Raw genomic sequence first — 13,401 nt, forward strand, 5'->3', positions numbered from 1 at the left:
TTTAATTGGTGCACAAGCTTACCTTTCGTACTATAGCGCTGCTGGCGGCTGTTAGAAAAATTACATAAATTGCCCGGATCGCTGAATAAGCCGCAGGGTTAAACGTTTGGAAAAAAAGTTGCGGCTAATAGTCTGGAATTTACGGTACATGTTTTCTCCATTATGTATGTGTTAACAATGCCCAACTGGGTCAAAAAAGCCTTTATATTTTTTCTACCACACTCGATGTTCTGATAGCTGGAGGAAAGGAGGCATGGGGACGAGGGGGAAGAGACACTTATTTTCAAAAATAGTCCAAATACCAACCCAAACACCAAAAAAGATGAAGAACGAAGAGTTTGTTTGAGTGATTCTAAGAATTTGGCAAACTTGCACGCGTAACTAAAGGAGCTTGACAGAGGTTGCATTCATTCTTTCAGCCAGAAAATGGCATCAGCAAGTACAGTGTTTTGAAGATACGGACACCACCTTTAATGTGCATTTATTCCAAATTTGTGATGTGATTATAAGAATAAAATCGATGATGAAATAATAAAACTAACATAGCTGACTACAATCATGACCACATATGCTTTGACATATTGTAATAACCAAATAAAACATATACAGCAATTATCTATACCCATAAATGGGGTTGAACGCGACGTGGACATGTATAGGATTGCAATAGTTGCCTAAAACCCTAGGCCACACTCACCACATGACTGGATTATTTATAGCATGTACATCATAAAGATGGCCTGGAAATGTGTCAGACTCTGACTTGTGAATTGTGCTTGAGAAAAACATCAGATGTTTTTTTTTTTCTTAAAGGGTTCAGCTCAATTATTTTTGAATATTTTTCCATAATACTGTTTGACAAAGGGTATGTTTGTAAAGAATGTTTTGGGGGTTGTTTTCCTTCAAACCTCTCAGAATGTAACATTAATTCAACAGTTAAACTATAATTTGAAAATTTTGCCTCATTTGGTAAGTTAATGGCCTGTTGACATTAAACAAAATAATCAAATTCATCATAAGACTATGACAAAAAAATCCAAAATGTAAGTCAACCAATCAGTGCTCCGATTTAGACAAAGAAACACGAGCTTTAGAAGTTATTTTGACGATAGTATTATTACAAGGAAACAAAACAATACACAAACAGAACATTCTGGGTTTGAGAACAGGACAAAGACCTCCCTAAATCAAACAATGATAAAATGGCTGACCACTGATTTTTAAAGAAAAGGGACTGAAATGGAATTTTTCAGCCGAAATAAGAAGTCACATCTTCTCAACATACCTTTATTTAAACTGGATTGAAATGTTTTTTTTGCAAGTGGTATGATAACATTATTTATAAATTTCAGAACACCACTTGGAAACATTGTTGGAAAAGTATTACCACCAATAAATGAATCGGTACATTAAAAGTCAAAGTAATATATGGGAAATCATATGGTGTATTTTTAACAACTAAATTAATAAAGTAACATGAAATTAATAATAAAACTAATAGTTGGAATACTTGAGCAATCATGACTACTCATTCGGTGACACATTTTAATAATCTAATATTCAGTTGTATTCAGGGTATTTTGTTCTCTTAAAATCTCTTTTGCTATTTTTAATCAATATCCCATGGGGCTTATCTTGTCATTATGTGCTGGAAAAGAAAAAAAAAATGTCTACAAAAAAGAATTTTATTTGGCTAATTCTCAAATTTATTATTGCCAGAGGTGCATACACCCTACCCTTTTTTGAAGGTTCGCAGTATTTCGTCAATCATGAGCCAGTGAGGGTTGATTTGTAACGGGCTAATGGAACCGATGTTGAATGGGAGGCTCAAAATTTTGAGATTATTGCCAGCTTGCAGTCACTCTGCGCCCACTCGTCAGGTGAAAGTGTCAGGAACCCATTCGAAATGATTTGCTGTTTTTGCGAAGGGGATGTTTTTTAACATTTGCCTCGTACAGTAATCCCTTTATACATTGGGTATTACTTTTCATGGTTTTGCAACTTGGTTGAATTTCACTGTGATTGTGCCGTGCATTCTGATTGGCTAAACAGTCACTTCACCTGTCACAGTGAAGAAAAAGTACCGTAAATTCCGGACTATACAGCGCACCTGATTATAAGCCGCACCCATGTCACTTTAGGGGAAAAAACAATTTTGTCCAGACACAAGCCGCACCTGTATATGAGCCGCATGCACCCACATCAAATAAACACAAAATTAATCCAAGCCAAAATTCAAGTCCCGCGATTGGAACTAAATGTCCTTCATTGAAGCACACAGTTCAAAGATCACTGCCGCCCAGATGAACGTAAAATGATATAGGTACTTAAAATTCGTTGCAGACCTGCAGGTTCTGGGTGCACGTTGATAGTAATCCAAGGAAAGAAAGTGTATATTTCCAAAGGTAAGGGTGGGAAAAATATATTTCCATTATTGTCCGCCGTGTCCACAGAAACTCACCTTTACCGGTCTCCACTTTCCCATCAGCCCGCGTTTGCTCCGCCCCTATTTTTTAATTTGCTCGTGCAGAATAAGTGTCTCAAATAAATACATTACAAAAAATATACAGTTGCAAATACATATTCCACACATTTACAAAGAAAGACGGTACATTGAGAAAGTTTTCAAAGCTTTAATAATAATAATATAACTTTCATCCTAAACCGTGCCTTAGGGAGGTAGCCTCACGCTACTAACAAGACGCTCGCATACCTGTAAACTAGTTTCTTAAGGAAATAAATGCCATAATCGTTAGAATCGCTGCAGACCATGTTTATTGGACTTATTGGCCTTCTTGGCCTTGCTTGGCCTTTTGATGCTAGGTCCTTAGCTTGGCCTCTTTGATTTTTGCATTTCGGAGATGGAATATGAGCTTGCTCTGTCCACTCCACGCATCGGCCCGGTATTGCAGTACCTCCGGGAACGGTGCATTCGCAATGATCGCAGCAAGGCTTTAGGGCTAGGACCTTAGCTTGGCCTTTTGGCTGAGAGTAAGTGTCCCGGCTCCTAGGCTTTGTAGCGTATTATGAACTGACCGATAACGGATCATGGATAATGAATAACGAAGATAGATCAATAACCCTTAAACCCCCCCCCGCTGCAGACCATCCGCTTCCTACTCCTTGGTAATGACATCTAAGTTGTTTTTCTCAATATCTGAAAGAAACTTTATCATGTTGACGTCGTTCCACGCTCCCTTACGTCAATATTCCCCAGCAATATGCCCCTTTGCTTTTAACATGGAAGCTGCGTCAAGAACCTTATTTAGTGCAATTTGCACGATGAGGGTATATTTACGCTCATAAGTTGTGATCCTCCTCGGCGCATATATTTCACCGGTCTAAAGCTTACCTCTCATACTTGACGGCCTGTTAAATAAATTATATAAATTGGCCGCATCTCTGAATAAGACGCCGGGTTGAAAAAAAGTAGCGGCTTATAGTCCGGAATTCACGGTATTTGAACACCATGCTATTTTGCTATTTCTCTCAAATAAAAATCATGGAGGGACCTGGAATTTTCACCATTGGTGCATATCCACTGTGAGAGAGATAAACTAAAAAGAACAATCCACAAATCACAATGCAATATTTTTTTAACAATTTATGTGTGTGATACAGCTGTGTATCATCTAGAATTCCGACCCTGAAAGACCTGTTAATCTGCCCAATAGGAGTCCACCGGCACTCCATGTATAATCCTGAATCAGATGCACCTGTTTGAGGTCGTTAGCTGCGTAAAGACACCAGTCCACCCCATATAATCGGTAAGACTTTACCTTGTACCATGGCGAAGACCAAAGAGCTGTCCAAATACACCAGAGATTGTACACCTTCACGAGGCTGGAAAGGGCTACGGAGGAATCACCAAGCAGCTTGGTGAAAAAAGGTCCACTGTTGGAGCAATTATTAGAAAATGGAAGAAGCTAAACATGATGGTCAATCTAAATCGGAGAGGAGACCCATGCAAAATATCACCTCATGGGGTCTAAATGATTTTAAGGTGAGGAATCAGCCCGGAACTATATGACAGGACTTGGTCAATGACCTGAAAAAAGCTGTTACTTTACGTAACAAGGTTACTGTAGGTAATACACTAAGAAGTCATGGTTTGAAATCATGCATGCCACGAAAGGTTGTCCTGCTTAAACCAGCACATGTTAAGGCCCGTCTTAAATTTGCATATGACCAATTTGGATCATACGGAGGAGTCATGGGAGAAGGTTTTGTTGTCAGCCAGAATAACCAATGAGCGGCTCTGTAAGACACAAAGTTCGAGCATGGCCCAGCCAGTCCACAGAACTAAACCCAATCGAAAATATTTGGAGGGAGCACAAACTTCGTGTTTTTTTCTTTTTTTTTTCTTTTTAGTTTATCTCTCTCACAGTGGACATGCACCTATGATTAAAATGTCAGACTCCTCCATGATTTCTAATTGGGAGAAATGGCAAAACAGCAGGGTGTTCAAATACTTATTTTCTTCACTGTATCCTTTTGTTGCCATGAGTGTTTCTGTTTAATATGTTCTCATCTCCTAAGCACCAGGGTCCTTGGAGCTCCACTTCATGTGGTGTGTCTTGGGCAAGTCTGGTAGCGACCATCCCTCTCCGAGCCTTTTGTTTTTGGCATGGGTTTGCTCCCACCCATGTCACGGGTTGTGCTCCCACCACTATAAAACAGGCAACCAAAATTATTCGATTTAAAATGTCGTTTCATTTCCTTAATTACATTTTTTCGTCTACAGTCAAATATGTTTCCACCCAAAAAAGATTTTGAGTTGAATAGAAGTTTGTAATTTATTCTTTTTTTGTAAGAGACAACTTTACCCTGGTTAGAATCACAGTCATTATTGACTCGGATATTGAACAGGATTAGACTCTCCCTCTCCCACGAAGACCTTCGTCTTTTTGAGCACAAGGACAATTTACCACCTTTTTCATTAACCCTGCTAATGTTTTTTTTTTTTTTTTAGTTTAGTTTTGAAACTTGAGGCTTTTGACCTTGTTCATTTGTTATATAAATGTACATAAAGTAGATTGCTGAATTCAAATTTCCTACCTGCAAATCTTGTAATTTCGTACTTTCTGTACTTCAGCGAGTCATTCAAGAAAAGGACCCCTCTGAGGCAATCATAATACAATTCTTGGCAACGTGTTGGTATATAATAATATTTTTACCCAAAAGAAAAAGGAAAAAATCAACTTCCTATCCCTGTGTTCTTCTCTCAAAATATCACTCCTTCACTGGTATGCCTCAGCGGCAGTATTGGGGTTCGTAACATGATTTCGCACAGTTTCAATGCAGTTCACTTGAGGATACGCTATGGTTCCCTGCCTCATAATCATTATTAATAAAGTTCATATACACACAAACATATCACTATTTCTTCAGCTGTGATTTTATTTTTTTTATATTCAATTTCAATTTTCCCCTGTTCAATCCAACCACTCAGGTCGTCAGTTCATATTGATGAGCCAATAAGAGATCTGCATGTTCGAGACCGTTCTCCACTCGGGCCCCAGTGCTGTGGAACACTCTGCCCCTCTGAGATTATATCTAAATCTTCAGTGGAACTGTTTAAATCTAGGCTCTAGACTCCTTGCTATTACGGGCTATACAAATAAACATGACTTGACATTATCAAAATTATAACTTGGCATTAAAGGAAGTTTAAAATAATGTTTATGAACTCTTGTACTTTTATTTGGTCAACAAATGATTTACCCTGTAAATAGCTTTAGCTCTTGCAGTAGATATCCGTCCATCCATCCATCCATCCATCCATTATCTGCACCGCTTATCCTAAGTAGGGTCGCGGGGGTGCTGGAGCCCATCCCAGCCATCTCCCAGAAGTGGGCAGGGGGCACCCTGAACTGGTTGACAGCCAGTCGAAGAGCTGCAGTAGATATATGAATTAAAAAATAATTGTACAAAAAAAATATTGTTCTAGTTCGTGGACTTTTCCTATCCATTTGAAACATAATCCCCTTTAAAAAACAGTGATTACTAAACTCCAATTTACAGACATATGACTGGCGTATGCAAATACAGTAGATACAGTCTAATTTGAAATGCAGTAAAAGTCTGAATGTTGGAATAGCACTCTGAAACTGTCCCAATTACTCATGTGGCCCTTTAGAATATGAATCACTCACCCCTGAACTACTCCCACTAGGTCTATGACTGAGAAATCCAACAGCATGCGTGTCTGCAAAATCCTGTCAGAGAAAGGACTCTTGGCCACATGACAAACCAAACGAACACAGTAATTCAGAAAATCAAAATTGATATTACACTGAATTCATACAACAACCCATACTCACATATACTCAAGACCTCTATAGGTATGTGTAAACAAATCTCCAGCACGATGAAATGACCCGAACTCTAAGACCGATGCTCCTTTTCACAAACGATTTGTGTCCAAAAGCCACATTTGTCCTTCCTCCCGGTCACAGCTCTGGAGGCTGTTATGAGTGGACCCAACTCTGACTCCGCTTGTCTGTTTGAGCTTTTGCCTACTGGACATGTTGTGTAACACTCCTTACATACAGTGTGTTTCTTAAGTCACAAAGCTATTTTGCAATGTGCTGTTGAGCAGGCCACACAATATCAAAGCCTTTTCAATGTTTCCAAAAATGGATTCAAGCACATATAAAAAAACTTCAAATCTTACAATGAAATCGAGCCAAGGGTCATTTTCTCTATTTTTCAAATGTGTTTTCTAGATGACTTATTCAAGTTATGTTTTATTACTTACCATATTTTCCGCACTATAGGGCGCACCGAGTTATAGCGCGCACCCCCAAAAAATAGTTTTTGGTCCTATATCTTCCATAGATAAGGCGCACCGGATTATAAGGCGCTACAATGGGAACGTCGACAAAACAGTCAGATGATTCAGTCAAACTGATTAGCCCCTTAACATTCCCAAAGCTTGCAAAGAAGCAAATACGTGTCGTAGACACGTGCGGATGCGGTGTCCGTACAATGTCACTTAAATGCGTCATTTCAAATATCATTCGGAAGGTTGAAGTCTTGGGATTCAAGAAATGCCAAACATTTCTATGTTTCTATTTTCTTTTTCGCGCACAACTTTACTGTGCATATGACAATAAACACTTGGAATTGAGTTTAATTCACTCAACTCATCACAGCAACATCAAGATCGTTCTAAAACAAGATACCGGGAAAATATAAAGCCGCATAACTCACCTAAGTTCTCACGTTCAATAATGATACGCAATCATGGTCTTCTTACAACCGTGAGTGAAGTAAATCCAGGAGAGTAGAATATTTACAAATACAGACTAATGAAACTTTTTTTCAACCCTGCATGTATGGCGTACTTTAGCAAGCTTGCTACGCCATTGCTAAACTCGGCCTATTGCAGGGTTTGTTTTGGCCATCTAGCCAATCCGAGGCTCCGAATAACTTCAGCCAATAGCGATCGATTTAACGGATGATTGACACATTGGTTAGCCAATGAAACGCCGGTATATAAATCCCAGCATACACCGCGGACTTGCTACGCCATTGCTAAACTCGGCCGATTGCAGGGTTTGTTTTGGCCATCTAGCCAATCCGAGGCTCTGAATAACTTCAGCCAATAGTGATCGATTCAAATGATGATTGACACATTGGTTCGCCAATGAAACGCCGGTATATAAATCCCAGCATACACCGCGGACTACTCCACGTTCGGGGTAAAATCGAGTCGGCGGCTGTTGAGTAAGTTGCAAGACCTTGTGAATTTAATATTGAGCCATATACTGGTATAAGGCGCACTGTGTTATAAGGTGCATGGTCAGCTTTTGAAAAAAAATAAGACTTTTAGGTGCGCCTTATAGTGCGGAAAATACGGTACTTAATTTGACTTCCATCGCATGAAAAACATGAAAATGTACTCCCTGAAAGATAAAACATGTACCCTAGTGTTTCAATACATTTCATATTGTCAAATTGATAATTACATCTGAGAAAGGGGGCCTATTTAATATTTTTTACGGATTGGTCTCTCAGGAACCATCCTCTTATGGTTAAGATCTTACCTTGCAAGCCGGATTCACTGTGTTACCTGGGATGTTCTGCAGGGTTCAGTACTTGGCCCTCTTCTTTCTTCAGATTTTATATCCCCCTATTTTCCGGTCCGGAGCCTTCGCTGTGAAAATGCTGGTCTAATCGTGATCCCAAGAGCCAAGAAGAGATCCGCAGGTTCGAGATCATTCTCAATTCGGGCGCCGGTGCTGTTGAATGTCCTTCCCTCTGAGATACCATCTGGAACCTTAGTGGAACTGTTTAAATCTAGCCTTAAAACACACTACTATTCCATAGCATATGAATAACCTGTGTTTTATGATGACCATTTATGTGTATTATTAGTTGTGATTGCTTCAGCAAGGCACAACTACATTGCCAAGTGCGAAGCAGGCACAACTATTATATTCCCCCGAGGTCTTATTATATCTATCTTCTTCCGCCAAATTTTCACGGGCCTCTCCTCCCAGAGCTTTTGGAGTAGCCCAACGAGTCATGTACCAAAAATTCCGGCCCGATCAGGACTTCCCTGCGACGATACGAATAAGCGATACTAGTAAAAGTCTCCATCCGAAATAATGGGAGTCCCCCCACAGAACCAAGTAAAAAATGACAGAAACATCTCTCTGAGTTAAAAACTTTATGCTAACTCATAATGCTAACAACCGGGGTTATATATGTACATACCGGGGTCATCTTCCAGATCAATCACAACTCTTACAATTGCCGCGGTAATTGTCTAGTTTATAATTGCAACATCCATTGCACCTCTGGAAGGGGGATTACCTAATGTGCGGTCCCTTCCCAAAGTTTCTTCATTTTCCTCATGTTGAGATTTTTGAGTTTTCCCTTGCCCTCATGTAAGTTTTAGATCAGTAGATGGTGTAATACTAGTCTGTGGTCTGCAATAATCTGCGATCTGTCCAGCCCTTTGAGAATATTTGTGATTAAGGGCTATACAAATAAACACGACTTGACTTGAGTGAAGTAATCCAATTAATTTTGAATTTGAAGGGGGAACTGGATTTGACTATCTAAAAAAACCCTCACCATGCCTAATTTAAAATTTGTTCTAAAAGCCCTCCCCTGAGCCCTTTCTTTGTTTCAGATATCTTAGGTTAAACATAGAAAGTCAAAAATCACAAACAGTGAGGAAAAATAGTGAAAACAATGTATTGGCATTCTTTGCATTCTTTTTGTAGATATTAAATAAACAAGCATAACAAAATTGTCATATAGTTCTCATAATTTTCAGTTTCATAAAAAATGTATCTACTAAAAAACATACGACATGAAAAGTACCTCTTTTAGAGCATAGTTACATATCCAGATTTTTTTTATGAATTTGAATTCAAGTGGTGGAAACAATGACATCTCAACTACTGTACATGACTCCAACTAATTAGAATACTGTACATGTTTCACAGTCATTTCTATTATGTAATAACGCTGCTCCATTCAAATGACTTGTGTGGACTGGTCGTTCATTATTATATAGCCAACCCATCCCTTTTCCATCCTTTTCACCTTCGAAATGCATTTGTCTGTGGAGGCAAATGTCACTAAATGCCAACCCGTGCTTTGGAGGCCAACAAGCCAAATGCTAGCATATCTATTCTATCACTGTTTTTCATGGTTGACCAGCTATTGCGTTGATGGGCATATTTCAACCGCAGGGTCAACCAAAGGATGTCCCTTTGACACAACTTATGGCCATGAAAAATTCCTTTTTGTTCCACAGCCATGTTCTACCTATGTACCCTCATGTATTCCCTAAAGGCATTGTTTTTATAACCATTTGGGAAACTTTCACCTTACTGATGTGGCGTTAAGGTGTATTTAGTGACATGTCTGGTGAGGCATAGTCAGATCTCCAAATAAATGGAACTGCTGTAGAGTGTATTCATCGTTCAGGATCAGAACAGAGACAGGACCCACTCGTGTAACGTTCCTCACAGTTTTATTGGGAAGAAGGGAAAGGAGTGCACACACGATCCGGATATCGCTGGTCGCAGGGAGTAGGTTGCTCGGACGCGGAAGTGGGACTTCCGTGGCGAGCGATGGCAGTGTTGGGAACGGAAAAATGTCGAAAACAAGGAGAGGAGAGTAGACGTGGTCGAAATAAAAAACTATTCGGGGCGAGAGAACAAAAGGGGTCGAGATCAAAACTGGTCAAAATTCGGGACGGGAGAGCAGACGTAGTCGAGATCAAACAGATCGTAGTGGGAGAAAAACAGGAGCAAAAACACTGGACAGGCAAAAAATGGCTTGGCGTGTAAAAACCAAGATTCACACACGGACCGACAAAAGGAGACTGACATGACAGTTTAAATAATGACAGGGAGCCAATATGTCAACAAGCTTCAGCTGGGGCCACACAGGCGGGGCCAATTGGGCGCCATGGCAACCATGACACACACAGGTGCATGCAATTGGGCGGCATAGCAACCATGACATCATCAAATGTTAACACTTAACATGTTATGTTTTTAAAAAAAACAGCATTTGGTTCCATAACCATATGCAAACTGTAACAGACAAAAATAGCTTTTATAATGTCGCTGGAACTGTTATCATGAACTAGAGTGACAGTTTCAAACAGATCCTTCTGGGCTAAAGTCTTGCAAGATGATCATGGTATTTGCATTGTTCCCTCACCTTTTTAAAATTATACAGATTGGCGAGATATTCACAAAGTCAAACAATCTGGCATATTTCAACAGGCTCTGCAATTCTGCGTCATCAAAATGTGTGACATTTCACTGACTTTTCATGCAGTCCACCAAACCAAGGCCAAGCAATGTGACAACAAATACCGTATAGCTGCAATTGATTTGCTGTTAGCTTGCTAATACTAGTTCTTCTATTGATAGGCCCAGAGGTAGTACGCCAAATCAGAGTCAAGGATTGTGGTCTCCTGATCGCCCCCTGACACGAGGCACGTAGTTATCCTATCGCTAGTAAGACAAGGGATTCCTGATGGCCGCTTGTTGTTAGCCTTCCAACAGTATATATTTTTTTAAACTAAATAAATTATGAAGCTAAATGAAGAATACCTTTAACACAGAAAAATATGACCATTTATGATATTTTTTAACTTTCCATGATAATAGCTGAAGAACAGCCTCACTGACCTCCCGACTCCAGGCTGCTGGTTTTATTATGCCCCAGGCAAAAACAAAATGGAAATTAATTTCAGATATTAGAGTAATTTATTTAGAGCATATTGTTTCAATGCAAATGTTATTTTCCAGACTGATACAGATACTCAACTCTTGTTTTGTCTTCAATACCAGATACTAATAACATAAAATAACTATGACCCATTCATCTATCTATTTTGTTTTGTCCAATATCATGTAGCAGCACCAAAAAGTTCAGCAAGGAGGGCTACACTTCTCTTTCCACAGATAATGTACCTCCAATAGGTCTTCCAAAGGGATCCCAGTGCGATCTCTACTTTGTCTTCTGACAGTTACACAATATTATTTTGACCATTCATTTGTAATGGTATTGAATGGAATAGCTTTTCTTATTGTTGTCTACGGTTAATTGGCCTCACCCATGGGCATATTGTTTACTATGGTTTACTGCCGTCCGCCATGGTATCACGTGATTAGCTCACGTGTGTGCGAAAGGTCAATAGTCACGCTTAGGATTTGTATCATCTTATTGGGCGGGGTTAATACATACAATGGTATGTCTACTCACAAATGTCTCTCCATAGGACATTGTTATGTTATGAAGTACCTGAACGAGGAAATATTTCCTCTAATTACAAAACAAAAACACCAATATTCAGCACTCTAACGTAAAGTAACAAACGTAAAGTATGTGCTCACATTTGCCCCATGGTTTTCTATTTGTTTTTTCTTGTATAGGCCACACCCCTCTCCCCACATGTTGCCTACCATTTTCTACCAGTGACGTGCTAATACCCATATAAGCTCACCACCTGATTCCAGTATTCTGTTTAAAAAAAAATACCGAAAAGCATTGTTTGTACAGTAGCTAGAATATATTCATGGGAAGTTATTCAAATCCCTCATTATCTGTGCTTGAGACAGCACAGCCATAACTGCATTAAGTCATACCCCCCTCAATACGCAAGGTTGGGATTTTGAAGGGGGTATTTGACAACATTATGATACAGGCGTACTCCATGATCAGCAGTCACTGAACTTCATGATCTGCATCATATAAGTAAATAAAATACCTGTAATGCACCACGTAGTAACTTTATTAATGACGTGTTACAGTACTCGCTACTGAGAAAAGTAACCGTGTTCCAGGAACATGTTTCTTTGTTACGAGTAAATCCCAACACTGTGCTTTGTAAGGAAACCACATATTTGATTCTTTGAAGCTCTTACCTAGTAGTGGTGCATTTTTTTTTTCCTTTGGTGTGCCTCTGCGGCTGATGGAGGAAAGAGACTCCCGTGACGATGAAAGGCATACGAGTGCTGACCTAAGGATGGAGCACCTTTTACCGCGGGACTTCATTAAATGGAGATTGATTAGCTTAAAAGACCACAGCTTCAAGCTAAGGAATGGAGAGGATGATAGGTCACTGGGAAGTGTTCTTTTGATGAGGGCTGCTGAAGGAAAATTAGTTCTTGGGGTGAAAAGGCCAAGTCATTGCCTGGTCAACTCATGGCCAGTCGAGTTTCATCCCCAATATACCTGAACAGTGCAACCGTCCTTCCTGTTTGTAATTGCAATTGTTTGCTCTTGTCAATCTGCAACCTACCTGGAACACTTAGGTTAACAAAAGGTTTTTATTTATTTTGTTCTATTTATTAAGTGATTTTTAGCTTTGATGTAAATTTATTTTGGAAATGTGAAGTTTTATTTTGGAGGAAATCTGAAACTATGCTTGTGATACTCACTTGAGATTAACATTGTTAGACACATAACAAGCAATGGTATCAGATTGTGTGAGATATTAAAGCCCCGATGTGTAATATTTTACCACAAGATGGCACTGTGTTTTCTGGTGGGAGCAAGGGCCACTGCCACTGAACACATAGGGCGGTAGGATGCCAGACACACATGGCGGCAACCCAAGTGGAAATTTCACTCCGAGAAAAAAACGTTTTTGGGGTCAAGGCATCGTTGTTGGCATGTACTTTCTTCATAGGTATTATTTATGTTTTTTATTGATGTTCACTAGGTTTTGTGTATTGTTACCCACTGCTAAATCTATTGCAACCTGATCATTATGGAAGGGGAATTACCTCTTGTGAGGCCATTTCTCAAGATTTCTAAATTTCCGTATGCTGATTTTTTGGGAATTTTGTCCTTGCCCACATGTTGATTTAAGGGGCCGGTCACACAGCCGTTTGCGGCTGAATGACGGCAAAA

The 13,401-nt window shown here is 39.5% G+C and overlaps 1 pseudogene; it reads left to right on the top strand.

The window, feature by feature from the left end:
* Nucleotides 1–2,797: 2,797 nt before the first annotated feature.
* Nucleotides 2,798–2,937, top strand: LOC148369352 (U2 spliceosomal RNA; annotated as a pseudogene).
* Nucleotides 2,938–13,401: the final 10,464 nt, after the last annotated feature.

The sequence above is a fragment of the Urocampus carinirostris genome, chromosome 3, assembly GCF_059441175.1.
Source record: "Urocampus carinirostris isolate Australia breed hairy pipefish chromosome 3, RoL_Ucar_1.0, whole genome shotgun sequence".
In the NCBI taxonomy this organism is placed as follows: domain Eukaryota; kingdom Metazoa; phylum Chordata; class Actinopteri; order Syngnathiformes; family Syngnathidae; genus Urocampus; species Urocampus carinirostris.